Source organism: Cavia porcellus, unplaced genomic scaffold (genome assembly GCF_034190915.1).
Source record: "Cavia porcellus strain 051 isolate PalLab524CR breed Dunkin Hartley unplaced genomic scaffold, mCavPor4.1 scaffold_23, whole genome shotgun sequence".
Classification (NCBI taxonomy): Eukaryota; Metazoa; Chordata; class Mammalia; order Rodentia; family Caviidae; genus Cavia; species Cavia porcellus.
The window spans coordinates 51,661,764-51,678,920 of record NW_026947506.1 but is presented as its reverse complement, the minus strand read 5'-3'; positions in this window follow the sequence as shown (position 1 = coordinate 51,678,920).

Genomic DNA, 17,157 nt, shown 5'->3' with positions numbered 1-17,157 from the left:
AAGATGCACCTGGGTTTGGGTGGCACCAACAAGAGGCTTATAGCCTGAATCAAATAAAAAGTGAAAGGAGGAGGAAGTCTTGCTGCTTCTTACCTGCCATTCCATGCAGTGTATATCCGGTCTCAGGTTCCTCTGCCATGACTTCTTGATTTGGAGCCAGATGACTGTGGACTCAAACTTCTACAAAATGTGAGCTAAAAGACACCTTACCTCCTTTAACTTGTGGGTGTTGAGTATTTTGTCCCAGCAATAAATAGGTAACTAAGACACACTTACACTTGAACTGCAAGTTTTAACTAAGTTAAAAATGGTGGATTGATTGAACATGCAGCTAGTTCAACTTGCTCCAGAAATATTATTTGAATTAAAGGATAAAATAAATGTTACACATGAGACCTGGATCCAGAAAGGACATAATTTTTGATGTGTGGAAACTGTAAGTTAAAGTACTGTTAACTCACATGGCAAAATATTAGCACACTCAGAGGCACAGAGCACCTTGGCATAAAGTGTGAAGCAGAGGCCATGAGAAACCATAGGAAATGAATGTAGAGCCAGTGTACACCTGTCCTCCATCTCTGCAGGTGCTATGCAGATATTACATTCCACAGACATTAAACCTGAGAGATATCAAGTACATCAATGCTGAGAGCTAGAGCATAGTGGAGGAAACACTGTGTGATGAACAGTTTCTGGAATGCAGGCAGCCTTGAATGTATTCATCCTGCAGAGTGTGAGGAGCTTTTTCTCTGATATCAGGCTGTCCAAGAGATTTGGCCCCCAGGTGTTGCCCAAAGCCCTGCAAAGGTAAAACTGATTTCACTGCCAAAGTCTCACAGTGGTGCCCACTAGTTAAATGAAAGTTTTGCTCACATACAGTATTTCAGTCCAGGGAATGCCAGGGTCACCCATGTATTTCAGTGAATCCTCTGACAAGAGAGATCATTGTAACAGGAACAAAGGAATTTGTGGGAGTGCTAGAAATTCAGGAGCAAATTAGAAGTTTAAAAGTATTTCAATACCAGGTTGAAAAAGTTCAATTCAAGGAATAACTAATATTTAATCAGAGCCCAAGGAAAAAGTAGAAAATGTAAAGAGGACGGAAATTTGACATTAGTGAAGAAGTACAAGTGTGAAAAACACAATATTTGAATAAAGAAACTATAAGAAAAACTAGAGGAAATATCAAGGACTTTAAAAGAAGAGGGAGTTTTCAGACTTTAAAGACCACCCCAAGGAGATGAAAAAGTCAATAACAAACCCATCTGTTCTTTCAGCATCCCTAAGATAGAGAAGCCTTTAAAAGCTTCCAGAGAAGGGGGCGTGGCTATAGCTGGTTATTTATGAGATATATAATATGGGGACAACAGAGTTAAGAGCAACACTAGAAATGAGAGGAGCTTTGTGAAAACTGGCATCAACCTGCAAATCTATGTTTTATTAAAAACTATATTTTCCTTTACAGGCTGGCTTCTTAAAATTATCTATTTGCCCTTTCACAGGAGAAAGTTTTCCAGTAGGACAGGGGAGCACAAGACAGAGGAAACAAAAGAATCTAGGACAGTGAGGACACTCGCAACAGAGCCCTGTGGAAGACAGACTTCAAGGAGCTATTCCAGGGAAAGTGAAGCAGCAGGCCTAAGGACAAGCCTGTCCCTCTAAGGTAGGAAAGCCTGTGAGGGCGGCCTCTGGGAGAAAACGGAAGCAAGGCTGTGTTCGAATGTGAACAATGTCCTGGCAGGCATGTGACTAATGTTACAGCATTGTGGGATTGTTGTTAAGAGAACTGTCCCATTAAGAATGGAAAATTGACCTCCCTCAAAGAGGAAGAACGTGAAAACAGAAAGAGCCCTGGGTTACTTATCTGACTTGCTTTTGTGAACTAATGCTCCTTAGGGATCATCCAGCAGCAGTGCAGAGCTGTGTACATTTCAGAAATACTTTAGACAAAGAATTAAATTGTACAAAGAGGCAGAACAGTGTGACTGTTATTACATAACCCAGCAGTAAACAGTAGTCATAAATGATAATTAGTTATTTAGTTTAAAATATATGATCTAAATAAATATAAAAAACAAAAATAAAACTGTATGATGCATCTGAAGGAAATTGGGGAGAATAAAGTCATTGCGGAAGGAGGAAGCTAAACATTCACCTGTTATGATGGAAAAACAACGGACAATGCTAAAGACTGATGTGTTAAATTGTTTACTTTGATTTTTAAAAAGATTAAAAAATTAAAGCCAAATATTTCATACAAACCTTTAACACTGTGCCCATATTACCACAATGGAACTTAAATATCAGAAACCCTTAAAAATGGAAATTACTAACTCAAAGACTTTGTGGAGCAAACTTAAAACATCTCAGGAAAATACAAGATACATTAAAAATGCAAAAAAGGAAGTCTATGGTAACAGACTGGCTCCTCATTATATTTGTTTAGAAATCATGGCAGATACAAATAGATATACTCAATTTCTTATCAACTATTTACTTACATGCTTGAGATGGGTGTTGTTCCTCTGCTCATACACTAAGAATAAAAGAAGAAATAAACCTAGTTAAACTATTGTAATACTAATGCCTTAGAAAAGTACATTGAACTGGCTACAAAATATCTGATGGATTGTAAATATACAGAATATACAAAATGAGTATTTTACTTTTAAATGTAAATCATCTAGTGCTGTGGATATAGCTCAGTGGCACAGTGCCTGCCTGGCAAGCACAAGGTAGTGAGTTAGAACTGGGTACCAAAATCAGCCAATCATCTGCCAAGACATGTTTGATAAAGTGAAAAATAAATATTTATTTATACCTTCTGTTTACCCTAAAAAATGACAGACTGTCCTTACATGAAAGAAAATTGTACAACTGGATCCTCGGGGAACATTAGCTAATAGAAAAAAAATAACTTATTACGTGTCTCTCCTTTTACCAGACTTTCCTGAGTAAATACACAGTACTTTGTAATTGTATATTGCTTTATAGCTTAATTACAAATATCTAATAGCAGACGGCTCTATGAACAAGTTTCTGGTTAGTCACTGTTCTCTTTCTGCTCTAGAATTCATAACCTACTAAGTTAATGCAGATGTTACTAAAAATTTTAGTGATTCATTAGACAACTGTAAATTAATCCACCTGAAATATCGAGCTTGAAATGAATGTGCTAATCTAACTGAACAGCCTCTCAATAGCACACAAATTCATTATGGCCTAATGAAGTACATAAAGCAAACACTCCAGAGTTACATGGGCCACCGCAGCATTTCCCATACTGTTTGGTCTAAAGCTAGACATCTGCATATTCCTTTCCCCTGAAGAGGAGTGTGGATCTGTTTGTATTTTATTCTACACTCTACATGTGAGATGCACATATATCTCCTGAAGAAATGGAAAAACACAGCAATGCTAACCAGAAATGACCAGCTGAAAAAGAAAATTGTACAGAAATGGAAATATAGATAAGAATCCCCATTTTTCACTGTGCTGCATTTTCCCAAGTATTACAGGGGGTTCATTCCTTAAATTCTTACTCTTGTAATCAACTGGAAAATTTTGTCATATATCACAGTTTTAACAACACAATAAAACAACAGCAACAACAAGAACTAAGGCAATTTATCCAAACATGAAGAAGAGAAGTTAGGTTTCACAAAGTCCTGCAAATCTGATCCTCATTCTGGAGAAAGCAGGACACAATAATTTACAGTACTTGCACACATTGCCTTACCCCTAGGAAATGTCAGAGTATGTTTACACAGATTTTCTTCATAGGATCAAAACATTTTTGGTAACTAAAAATTCCTGAGAATACCATAATTCCTAAATCTGGTGTGAGGTAGGCTCACTTGATTATAGCACTGTAACAGTGAGATCGAAGGGATGACTCAGTTTGACTCTTGTTGGCTATATCCACATATATACCTATCTGCATATCTGTAGCTATGATTTTTAAAATATGATGACAAGATAATCTAAGTGTAAACTAAGTTTTATTATTTCTCCTTAAAACATTTCCTGTGGAACAAGGGGAAAGGAACAAAATACTACAGAAAAATAAGTTTAAATCCATGACCCCTTCCTTAATCATGTGGCCTGCTGTAGTGATGATGAGGCAGCAAAATGTGTTAACAGAGAGTAGACAAGCTCTCAATTGTAGAGTGACATTAAAAGAAAGTATATAATCAGATATTAAAAGGAAAATGCACATTTAAAAATTTGAAAAACTGAACCCAATATGTAATTTCTTGTAAATATTTGTATAATGTATCAACCATGTAAAATGACAATAGTTTTCAGCCTGATCATTGATGGGGAAGCGTCGTCTTACCATACGTTTGACATTTGCTCAGGAAAATTGTGCGTATCTTTGGATCATCTGCAGGGTTTAATGTCGAAGCTCCTTCTACAAAGAAAAAGAAAAAAAAATGTCATGACTTCATTCAGTAGAAACGTATATAGTTTTCAAAACAGCTTCCCAATACCTTTAAATCATGTTATCAGCATTGTAAAATGTTTTTAGTTATGAATGTGAATGAAGTAAAATGAAGGCAACAATATAAGGATTCTCCCAGAGAACTGTAAAGCTGTAGAATCCCTTTTCACATACAGAATCAAACAGGCTGTATCTTAGACTTATTATTCTAAAATTTTACCTAAATAATGTAATGTAGCTTTTCCATGAACCAAGTGCACTTTAAGATGAATATATGGCCTAGGATGGCCTTCTCTGCTGGTATTACTGGCACATTTCAGGAACGGTTTTGAGTAACAAACACTTGCTCTTGCATTGTGGATGCACTGTTAGATGCCAGTTCAATATGACAAATGTTTAAAAACATCAAACGTTCTTTAGACCATGAATCACATGGCTAATTCTAGCTGCATTCAACAAGACAACTCATTTTGATAGCTGTGCTTTTAGGAGACTATACATGATGGAAGATCTAGGATTAAAATCCTATGTGCTAATGTGTAAACACCTTTCTGAGAAAAACTGTTTTTTAGAAACTTGTCCATGTACATACATTTTTGATTCTTTTTCTGCCCAGAAGTCCAACTTGGAACTAGATTGGGAAAGTCTTGTTTTTAGTAGATACTATAAAACAGAGTCTTAAACTTCAATAATACATAATTTGCTATTATAAGGGATAATAAAAGTCATTATGGCATGTGCTGTGACTGTCCTCAAAAATCTCAGGCTACTTAACTAGTTTTGTAACAAACTGTACCAATATTCAAAAAAGCTAGTGGTTAAGCAATATTTCCTTAAGCACATATTATTAATTATTCTACTTTAGAGTGTTTAGTGGTCCAGTCACACTCTTGTGTATGTCCTTGGCCCTGCAAAATTCAAAATGGGCATTGATATATTAAAAAAATAATCAGTCTATTAGTGACGGCTGTCTAACGCAGTACTTCACAAATTTACCTTCTTTGAATACTACTGTTGCCCCTTCTGAGTACTATGGTTAGAATTTTGGATACATATCATATTGATCTTTCAGATTTAACAAGAATTTGAATAATTGATTTTAAAGGTACAATGACATCACTAGCAACTTACTATAACTTTTCTTTATTCTTCATGGTAATTCCTCAATCAAGTTCAGTAAAAATAATTCTTATATAAGAACTCCTGAAGAATTCATGAATTTTTGCAAATCATTGAGAAGATGAGACAATCTTAGTTATGTGGAAAAATAAAGTCACCTTATGCACAAGGAGAAAGGTACAGACTTTCATGGTCATCTGTATTCTAAAGCTTTTGACAACTTTAGGACCATGTGCTACTAAAACACCAATATGTGCATATTTGAGTTTCTAAATATAATTTGTAGAATCATTTTACTATTAAAAATAAATTATAGAAAGAACTATATTAGGTATTGGCGCCTTTATAATGACAGATTTTGTATGTAGTCCAGAAAAAGTATCACAATAAGATGAATCAGTTTAAGCACACACACACACACACACACACACACACACACACACACACACTCTTTCTCTCTCTCTCTCTCTGTCTCTCTCTCTGTCGCTCTCTCTCTGTCTTTGTCTTTCTCTTTCTTTCTCTATTTCTCTGTCTCTGTCTCCAAGACTATGTATCTGAAGACAAAATTCAAGAAGTTTGGTATTTAACATAAGGAGAATGTGCAAAAATAAAAGAAATGAGCCCAAGGGAAAGGCTTGCACCCTCTCTAGAGCAATAGAATAGGCATATGACCCAGGGTTGGTCAGTGCATCACAACTCTCTTGAGACCTCCCAACAACCAGAGGAGAAAGACACTAGGACTATTATCTAGCTAACTGGCAGCTTGCTGGTGGTGACCTCTGCCATCAGGAATAGTAAATGTTTGGTAGAAGAGATGGACAGAGGGGAGGAGAAGTGATATGGACTTTTGAGAAGAGTTACTTCCTGGGCCTAGTTGTACATGATCAACCTGCATGAACTACCTGGTTTGCAAGTCTACTGTGGAATAGATTTTACATAATTTGTAATTGTTAAAGGTGCTGGTTAATCAGCGGTACTGATGATCACACTCAAGGTGGGGACCTACAAGAGTCATTGACTCATTTAACAGATATTATGAACAGCAATTTGTAAATGCCAACGTACTGTGTTTAATAATTATCAACATACTCACCACCATTTGTTTTAGATGCTTTGATTATGCATGTTTTAAAAAACAGCTCTTGGGCTCAGAAACATAACTCAATTGTGAAAAACATACCTTGCAAGCACAGAGGTCTGGATTTGATCTCCAGAAGAATTAAAAAGGAAAAAATAACATCAATATACAATTCATTGCATATTTTATACCACAAAATGATCGTCCCTTTGAGCATATTTGCTCTTTTGATACCATAAGTGTGCAGCAAGTTATTATGTACTTTATGTAGCCAATCTCCTATTGGTTGAAGATTTAGTCACTCATAAAATTTGATTTTATTATGAGAAAAATATTCATGTACATAGTATTTTCTTTTTGTATAGATAGTATTTTAAAAGAAACAATCTTTTTCTGATTAGGAAAGCTTTTAAAAGATGCAGGGATTAGACAAAAAGGAAGGGAATTCTTAGTTGAATGTACAGGGCTAATTACTTTTGTAAAGGCATAAGGGCACTTTAGGGTACGGTGGTACCAATGATATGGTTTGAACTCCAAGCCCAATTTTGTTTTATTAACATCCTGTGAATGTGCATGAGAAACATTACTGTGCCTTTAATTTACAAATATCTGACGACAGTTTGACTACTGTCCCACACTTTTATTTTCACATCAGTTTTATGTATGTTTGAACATTTTCATTGCACAGCTTTCAGGAAGTACTTGTTTATCATGTGCCCACCGCAGTTATCTATACTCCTTGCTCTTTCTGCTAATAGTGAACATCATGTGTTCCCATTTTATCCAATAGACATTTAGGTTACTGGACAGTAAACTGATAAGAACTATATTAATACTGTAGTGTCTATTAACTATTTCCAAGAGCCAAAAGGGACACTAATTATATCACATTGCTCTACTTTCACTATCATGATTGTGTAACTACCAGGGATAAAGCAAATCATTAGGGACCATAAACACACAAACACACACACACAGACACACACCTGCATACATACAACTTAAACAGATGTCAAGAAAATGCAAACTTTGAGTACCATGACACTTATAAAAATGCCTTAAAGATTTTTAGAAGTATATACAAATATTTCATACTATAACTAGAGATTATGATTTTTTTATTTTATTCAAGAGGAAAAGGAGAAAAACACAAAACAAAGTGGTGTAAGGGTACATGTAATAGAGAACTACAAAAAGAAACATAACAGTAAGAAATCACCTGTTAATAGATTGCATATTATCATCTTGAAAATAGTTGCTCAAATCACAGTATCAAAGAATACAAGGTGGACATTCAAACAGGGAGACTACAAACAGCTGTGTTCAATGATCCAAAACATTGATATAGTCAGCTATTTAACACCCCTGAATACACTTGCTGTTATATCCGTTAGAGCTCTTTTTCTTTTTTTTTCCCTCTCTTTTTACAACAAAATTTACACATTTTGGATTTTATTACTCCTTAGTGCTTATTACTTATTGGGGGGGGGAGAGAATACAGTCAAATATGGCAAAACAAAGCTGTCAGTCAAAACCAAGGATAGACATAGCACATCGTGTAGAACAGAGTACAAGGTTATCAACAATGGTTATCAACGTTGTCTCTTGTTTCCTTAAAAAGAATTGTCTATCTCATTAGATATTATAAAGTTGGACAAAACAGTAGAGAACAAGACCAATAAAACTTAGGCATTGTAAACATTACAGGACTTCCAAAGAAGACAATAGTCAAACCCGAATGGGCATCTTAGTGAGTCTTATTGCCTTCGAAGTAGTTGCCTATATCCTCAAACTTGATACTATCATACAGAATGGAACAGAGACTAATCAGTCAAAACAAGATCGTGGGAGTATTACAGGACTTCAAAACAAGTTAATAGGAAATCAAAAAGAGTTACTATTTATATATCCTAATTTTTAAAATTTTTCCCTTAATTAAGACAAACATAAGAAAAGACTAAATAATTTTTTTTAAAAGAATAAGGGGGAGATTGAGATAAAACAGGACATAACAATATAACAATAGAGGTCAAAGCATGACTGTTTCAGCAACCTAGTACTTCACCACCATATAACCCGACTTAATAGTAGTTACCATAGTGTCTGTCTTTTTCCTTGAAATATTTGGATAAAACTTCATATACTCTAGCTCCAAATATTTCCATATCAAGAAGCCCAAAATAAAGCCTTTCTAATTAATGAGTGAAAACTTTATAAGGCTTCAGAGATTATGATTAAAACTCTTTTGGAATATCCACCAATTTTATATTATGAATTTAAAATTTAAACTTCGGAGCACAGTGAGTTGTTATAGGTGAAATACAGTTTTAAAAATTTAACTCAAATCCACATGTGAACAACTGTGAGAGAAATAAATCTATAAAACATTACTGATAAGTAATATTGCTTTTGTTAATGTCTAAGATACTATCAATGGAGATATCCATCTCAATTGAAGAACTTTTAAAAACAGAAAGTCACACATGTGACTTGGAATATATGAAATGCACTACTGAAATATTAAAATTATGCAGCTTGAAAGTATCAAGAATTAGTGTTTCTCATCAAAATAATAAAAAGGAAAAACAATGATCAAGAGTTCAGGAAAAAATCAGAATTAGAAAGAGACACTGATTTCAATAAATATCATTTAAATAAAAGATATTCACAGTTTCTCTGCCAACTTCTGTGCACTTGCTTACTTGAAGTTTATAGCATTTACCCAGTTGGTCTATTATTCTTGTTTTTTTTTCTTTTGGTACCCGGGATTGAACTCATGACTGTACTTGCAAGGCACATGCTTATAACACTGAGCTAAATCACTGGCCAGTCTAATATTCTTTTGCTATGAATTATATTAGTTTTAAGATCCAAAACACAGCCATTGTAGATTCATAATTTCTATGCAGAATGTTGGTTTTGTTGGCATCCACACTTTCCACTGACTGGAGCTCATTGTGCTGATCAGATGGCACATAACAGGAAGCAGAACTCCTGCATACTGCTGCTCAGTGCTCACTCTCACCTGACTTCTCAGTTGTAGTTTCTGCTGATCTGCACTCTGAATCAGCTTCTCCATCCATTTTCAGTCCTTGCCTAACTGTTTAATCCTCATTCTGTGTTTTACTGATTGGGACTGAGATGTGACATTTGTATATTGTATTAATCCCCTTTTTACTTATGTATTACTTAGGAATGCTTTACTCAATTTCTTTGAATTGTTGTAAATTATCACTTCTTTATTATTACACATGACTAGCTTAAATATTTTAATACTCTGGGAGTTGGATGAGAAAACAAGGCAGATTTTAAGGCAATACATATGTCATATTTTAAAGTCCATTTCCACACATCTTATATCTGAAATTGACAGTTAGTTTGCTATTTTTCTTTAAAAGACAGTTTCCTATGCCAGTAATCTTCCCGTGGTTTCCTGTGACAACTAAAGTGCATAATAGTCTTTGTCAAACCCCATTAGGCATACAAAGACTTTGACCCACAAGTTCTTCTTGTGATGTCGTTTGCTGTCCTGAAGCTGCCTTCATGTTTTATGTCTTGGTCAACCGAATTGGGTCCCATTTAAGGATATCAAAAGAGAGAGGGTATCCCTCTGCATCGAAGCATTGCCCAACTCAGATCATCCTCACACTTAGGGCTGCTTAGACATCATTTAAATAAAATAGGCATCTTACATTGCCCTGGTAAAAGTGGTCTCCCACCCCAACTATTATCCAATTTCACTTTGTCTCCTCACCTCACCACCTGACTTTTAAATTATGCAAATACTGTCTATCCTTATCCCCTCTAGACTATTAGGATTAGGGTTAGGATGGGGCAGTCTGTACAGCACTATCTGCTCTGTACTGAGCACGGATAGGTTCTTCAAAAAACATTTGTTTCAGTGTCCTCAAAACTAGATATTTTTTCCAAGCTTTACCATTTCTTCTAAGATTTCTTCTAATGCTGTTTCTTGCTTTGTCACTTAAGATCATTAAGCTGAAGGTGTCTTAGAATATAGCTATTCAGATGTAGGTGTGAAATAGGCTATAAAGAATGACAAATGTCCAGAAGAGTGATTCTAATGCTGATCAAAATATGAAAGTTAATTTTATTTTGGCATAGGAATATTTAATATTGAAATGCTTTCCCTACAAAATAATTCATCCTGTAGATTCAAATTATGAGAAAAAATACACCATTTGCATTTTATAATAAGACAGTATAACTCATGATTAACCAAATTATTTTTATCTGTGTCCCCAGAAACTATCATTTAATGGAATTGTATTGGATTACATTTTAAAGGTTTGCCAAATCATAAGGTATCTGTGAATATGTCATAGTTCAACTTAACTTGCTAAATGTAAAGTAATACAAAAATGATTTTGTGTATATCTGAAATCTACACTAGGTACTTAAATGACTTGAAGAAATGTTATTCTCAAATAATTGAGAAGAGATCAAAAAAATCCATCCACACAACTCTTCACGTTAAAAAAAATTAGTAGGCATTTTGGACTTTACAGGGAAAATGATACAAAATTACCTGAAATAAAGACAAAAAGCAGATTTTCAATGTACCTATCTTTTACATTTGTTATCTGACCTTGTGGAATTCCTATCTATGCAAACTGAAGTCAAATAAGCCAGGATTTTGGTCACTGTATTCAGTGCCAAAACACTACCCTTCTTGCAGTGTTTGGGATCCAGCTGTGCTCTCTGCATGCTATAGAAGTGCCTCAGTGAGCCATTTCCCTGACCCTAAGCATTCAATTATAAAAGACAAATAGAAAGTAAAATTTAATAAATACAATACAACAGGCTTTATGCTCAAAATATTTTTCAGTATTTCAGATTCAGTGCTGCTTATCTTTCTCCTACCCTCCCCTGCCCTCTTGCCAGCTTCCCCTAATGTTCACAGCATTCTCACCTTCAACTGAGTTCCTAGAACCAGCACTTTGACTTCAGAAGAAAATTTAGGCTATTTTTTTAAACTTTACTTTTGTTCTTATCCATTAAAATGAATGTACACAAATGACACAGAAAGGTACCTGTTGCCTCTGAGTTTTGCAAAACCTAAATGAAACTAAGTACGACGAGAGTAAGGTCTAAGAGACAGGTCTACATTATGAATACAATATAAGATGCATTCTGAAAAGTTTTCTTTCCCCTGCAAAGATTGAATTTGGCATCTGTACCATATCCATGTCTATCTGAACTAGGAGGTAGCTAGAAGCACTCAGTCATTTCCTAACTTTGTTTCTTAATCTACAATACAGAGAATGTACAGAGTTTTCTTTGTATTAGGAAGGGTCAAGTGCGATGTATAACACAGGAGAACATGTAAATCATGAAGAACTCTATAAAGGTCCTATTTATGCTCTTCCTTTTTTTATTTATACATATTTGCAATACATTACACTTGTAAATTTTTTGGTAAAATCAGTCAGAGTGTTACTTTATATCATCAAGTACAGTGTAAGTTTTCATAAATACTTATGTGCTTTGCATTTAGAGGTGTAACTTGTACATTTATTCATCCTTTAATGAGTTTTATAGTTCCAAAAATGTTACAAAGGCATGTATATTGGGCTTACTTAGTCTTTTTTTTTTCTTTTGTGTTTTTTGAGACAGGGTCTCATGCTATGCTGTTCAAGCTGGCCTTGAGTTCACTTTGTAGCCCAGGCTGATCTGGAACTCTCAAGGATCCTCCTGCCTCAGCCTCCCGAGTACTGGGATTACAGGCATGAGCCACCATGCCCGGCTTTGGGCTTACTTAGTCTTAACAAAGTAACTAAGAGTCCAACTAAACTTAAAATGAAGAACAAACTATAAGACATTTCCTATATAGTAATGAAATAAACTCTGCCATTTGGGACTCATATCTTCCTGATACAATTTTTTCCACTTCAAAAACTTAGTGTTATCCTCTAAGTAGAGCTGTCTTTGATGAGCATGTAGGATGATTTCAAGGTGAAGTCCAGCCTGGGGAACTTAGTGATACAGAGAGATCTTGTCCCAAAATACACTTGTTTTAAAAAAAATACAGGGCTAGGGATAGAGAAAGTTACAAATGCTTTGGTTTAAATCCCCAGCACTTCAAAAAGGAAAAACAAACAAGGATAGTCTTCATTAAGGAACCAACTTGTAATTCACAATTATTTTTACCAACATTGATCATTTTCCAAATTCTTGGGGGTAAAAACCAAAGATTTCATCTCTTTCCTCTAGCAGGATCCTTTCACTTTGACAATCTTAGCAGTTGTCAAGTATTGTACTGGCAGGTGGGGCAGGAAAGGAGAAGGGCTAAGGAGTAACTGACATTCCAGAGCTGGCAGGGTGTGATACATTCATTCCTATGGCTTTACTTTCCTAACTAAACCCCAAGTTCATGTTTTGTCTCAAAATTTTGGAGCAACATCTCATGATCTCATGAGTGTTATTTATTTAATGTTCCCTTCCGTCAATCTTTTTTTCTGGACTCAAATTTCAGTTGGAAGGATGAAACAGCTTCTATAGACTAATGTCAGGTTATCATGTAAACCCCTATGACAACTTTTACTTGAATTTCCATAGGAAACCCTCAAGTGTTGGGATCTGAACTGCGAGCGTATCCTTGCCTTCACTGGTGTAAGCAAAGTGAGAATCAGGTCTTGCTTGTCTCATTGACTTTGGTAGCAATCTGGGTAAGGAGAGGTAAATGTAAACATATTTGAACTCTAAGAAAAGGGAAAGAATATACTAAAAAGTCCTAATAAAGTTCCACAGGACAAGAGTGAGTGCTACTAACAGAAAGGGTCCATAATAGGATTCAGGAGTGAGTAGGGCCAAGAACTTGCTTGATAGTGGATGGAAAGAGAGTGGCCTCACAGGACAGGACAGAAATAAGTGTAGGAAAGCAAGGCACAGTTGGAGTGAAATCCTTGCCATCAGTGCCCAGCCCTAATAAAGCCAACTCTTGAAAGAAAGTGTTCAAAGCCACCGAGGGTGTGAAAGCTTCACCTAGGGCCAGACAGTGTCCCCCCGTCTGCCCCTGCCTACCTTTGGGCATCTTCCAGTAATGGATATATTCCCGGTGGTGGCCATCCCTGGCTCCCTTTGAAAACTTCTTGGTCTTCTGGGGAGCAGTTACTTGTGCCCCCGCATCTCCATAGACCTCAGAGTCGCAGTCTGACTCCAGTAACCCTTTGCGTTTGCACTGGCCACAATTGGGGGCCAGGCAACAGGTTAGAATGTTCCCCATAGGGTGTCACTGCACCCTTACTCAGCCCTCAATTGACCAGCTCAACAATGCAGAGAAGGGGTCTCCTGCTGTCCCTGTACTTTCGTCTCTGTCCAGCAGGCAGGCCCCACCCTTGACCACCTTTTCCCAACACCGCTAAGATGATTCGTCCTCTGTGAGCCAGAAAGGGTAGAGATCCCAAAAGTGCTGAGAAGCAAAGCCACTGCCAGAGTTGAGGTCAGTGCTTTCCTTCCTTCAGCCACCTCCTAACTAACTGAAAGCACCTGGCTGGCATCAGCCAACTGGAATGCATCCTGTGGTGACCTGGTTACCAGCAGCCAATCACAACTCGGGTTCCATCCACACACCCGCCCAACTGTCACCCAGAACTTGAATCAAAACACACTGCCCCACCTGGGATGCTCAGTCTTTCACACACAGGGTTTAAGATGCCTGTTCCCATTTTTTAGGAGCTGGCTTTGCTATCTTTACTGGTGCTCCAGGGTAAAAGACTTTATAGAAGGCACCAGTTAGTAAGTGACTAGTTCCATAGGCAACTCAGCCTCCCTGACTGGTACACCTTTTATTTTCTCATGGAACTTAGTTGTATTCAAATTTTTGACTGTTTCTGCTCATAAATGCTTTTCTAACCTCTTTCAAGCAAATGTTCATTTTTGCCTGTAACTTGAAGCTTTGTTATAACTCTGAATAAGTATTTCTGGCTATGTATCTTGAATGACACTCAGGATTCCTCTCATCTATACTTCAAACAGGGAATGAACTGTCCTCTCATCTCTGTCCAACTCTTTTTTTCTTCCCTCTGTTTGTCCCTTTCACATCAGCAGTTCTTGGTGTTTCTTTTGTTTTATAACTCGTAAGGCACAAGTTTCTCCTACAAAATTGAAGAATCATAAAATGGGGCTCCAAGGTCTTGCTTTGATAAGAAGGGTAGCAGTTAACATTTATCAAGTGCTATGTGCCTGGTGCTGTTCTAAATAAGGTACTCACGTAAGCCTAAAGTGCAATTACATCTAACGTTTTATAAATTGTTTAGAAGAAAACTGAGATGCAGTATTACTTTGAAGTCAAGTTCACATGACTGTCTGGGTGGAGATAGAGTAGTCTGTGCCCTCAGGAGTATGGTTCAGCACAAGTGTATTAGCCATACTGTATGAAAGTAGGGTAGAAGTCAAAGTTATGTGGAGTGTCAGTGAGTATTAGGTTGTGCTTTAAGGACGCATAATTTTTTCACATAGATTTTAGACGTGTTCCCCTCATCAATATACAGTTCCCTCTCTATATGAGGCACTATAGTATGAAACATTTCCAACTGTGAGTGAGTCTGGGCAGGAGAAAAAGCATAGTTTTTAAAAAAAAATTTATTTTCAACAGGGTAAACTAATCATAACAAAGCAGATCAGAGGAAAACAATGTATGTCACATTAATTTCAAAGCAAGACAAGAGGATATTATCACTGTCTACCAAAAGGTCTCTTGTTTTCTTCTGAATAGTTGCCCATATTTTCACATATAATTAATTCATACACAAAAAGTAGTGGTCAGAACAGGATGATGAAGACATTGGTCTTGAAAACCAGACAATAGGGAAATCAACAATAGCTCCCATAATTTGTCTTGTTCTCTTCAAAAGAGCTATGCATACCTTTTGTATTTTGAAATTAAAAAGTACAAAACATACTCAAGTCAGTCTGAATTAAGGATAATAGTACTGGTTGATTACACATCATATGCTATGGAATCAGCACTGGATACGTAGTGTCTCTTTTTCTTCAAAGTAGCTGTTCATTCCATTATGCATTATAGAATCAAGTCTCATAAACTATTTAGGAGAAATTCTATGCATGTATGAGTGTCTACATGTATACCTATGCTTTCTGTATCAGACAGAAAAACAAAACAAAACAAAACAAACAAATTTGTAGAAAAACCCGAAACAAAAAAGACAAATAAATAACAATAGCAGAGTGCAAATAACTGATGATATAGGCCTTCCAAACAAGGTGGTAGGAGCATAACTAGGTCTGTTATTTTACACCCTGATCTTCAAGAGTTTGTCAGATCACCATACAATAATATGCACGATTGTTCCAATCTACGAATGCTAACTTTTTCCCAAGAACTTCTACAATTTGTAGTACAATCATTTTAGCTATCCTGTGTATTTATATAATTTTAGATACTTTTTATTTTTCCTTCCTTTTTCTTTTTCCTCACTTTCCCTTAGATATTATTTTTTCCCTGTATGCAGATTCTTATCCTTTCACTGTATTTTATCTTATGTACTCTCACCATTTCTTACACTAGGGAAACTATACAGTATTTACACATGTGAGATTGATGCATTTCACTTATGAGTATGTTCTCAAGTTGCATCCAATTACTTATAATAAAAATCTCCTTGTGGTCATTATTTGTGGCTAAGTAGTACTCCATTGTATAAATTACCACATTGTTTTATCCATTCCTCAGTTGATGGGCACTTATTTTGTTTCCAAGACCTGGCGGTTAGAAATTGTGCCGCTATAAACAAGAGTGCACATATATCACAGTGGTATGATGTTTTCAGTTCTTCTGTGAATATGCCCAGAAGAGGAATAGATGGGTCAAATGGGATTTCCAATCCCAGATCTTTGAGGAACCCCCAGACTGACCTCCACAGTGGCTGCACCAGTCTGAACTCCCACCAACAGTGCAGAGATTTCCTTTCCCCCCACCCCAGCCTCTATAGCATTTGTTGTTGGTAGTTTTCTTGATCCTGGCCATTCTTTCTACAGTGAGATGGATTCTCAGTGTGGTTTTAATTTGCATACTTCTTTAATGACCAATGATGCTGAACATTTTTTCATATATTTATTTGCCATTTGTTACCTTTTTGTCACTTATTGTCATTTCTTCATCTGAGAACTGTGTATGCATCTCAGATGCCCATTTTTGGATTGGGCCTTTGAATTTTGGGAGTCTGATTTTTATAAAATTCTTTATATTTTCTAGACAGATGTCCTTTGTCTGAAGGAAAGTTCGCTAAGATTTTTCCCCAATTTGTGACTTCTCTTATTTCTCTCTCAGTGCGTTTGTTGTCTTTGTATGTTAATACTATTGATTTTTGAGTGTTGGCATTGTATCCAGCTATGTTACTAAATTTGTTTATTTTACCTTGGAATCTTTCAATGGAATTTGGGGACCTTCTATATAGAGTACCATGTCATCTGCAAATAATGATTTTTTAACTTCTTCTTTTCCAATGCTTACTGATTTTATTTCTGTCTCTTGTCT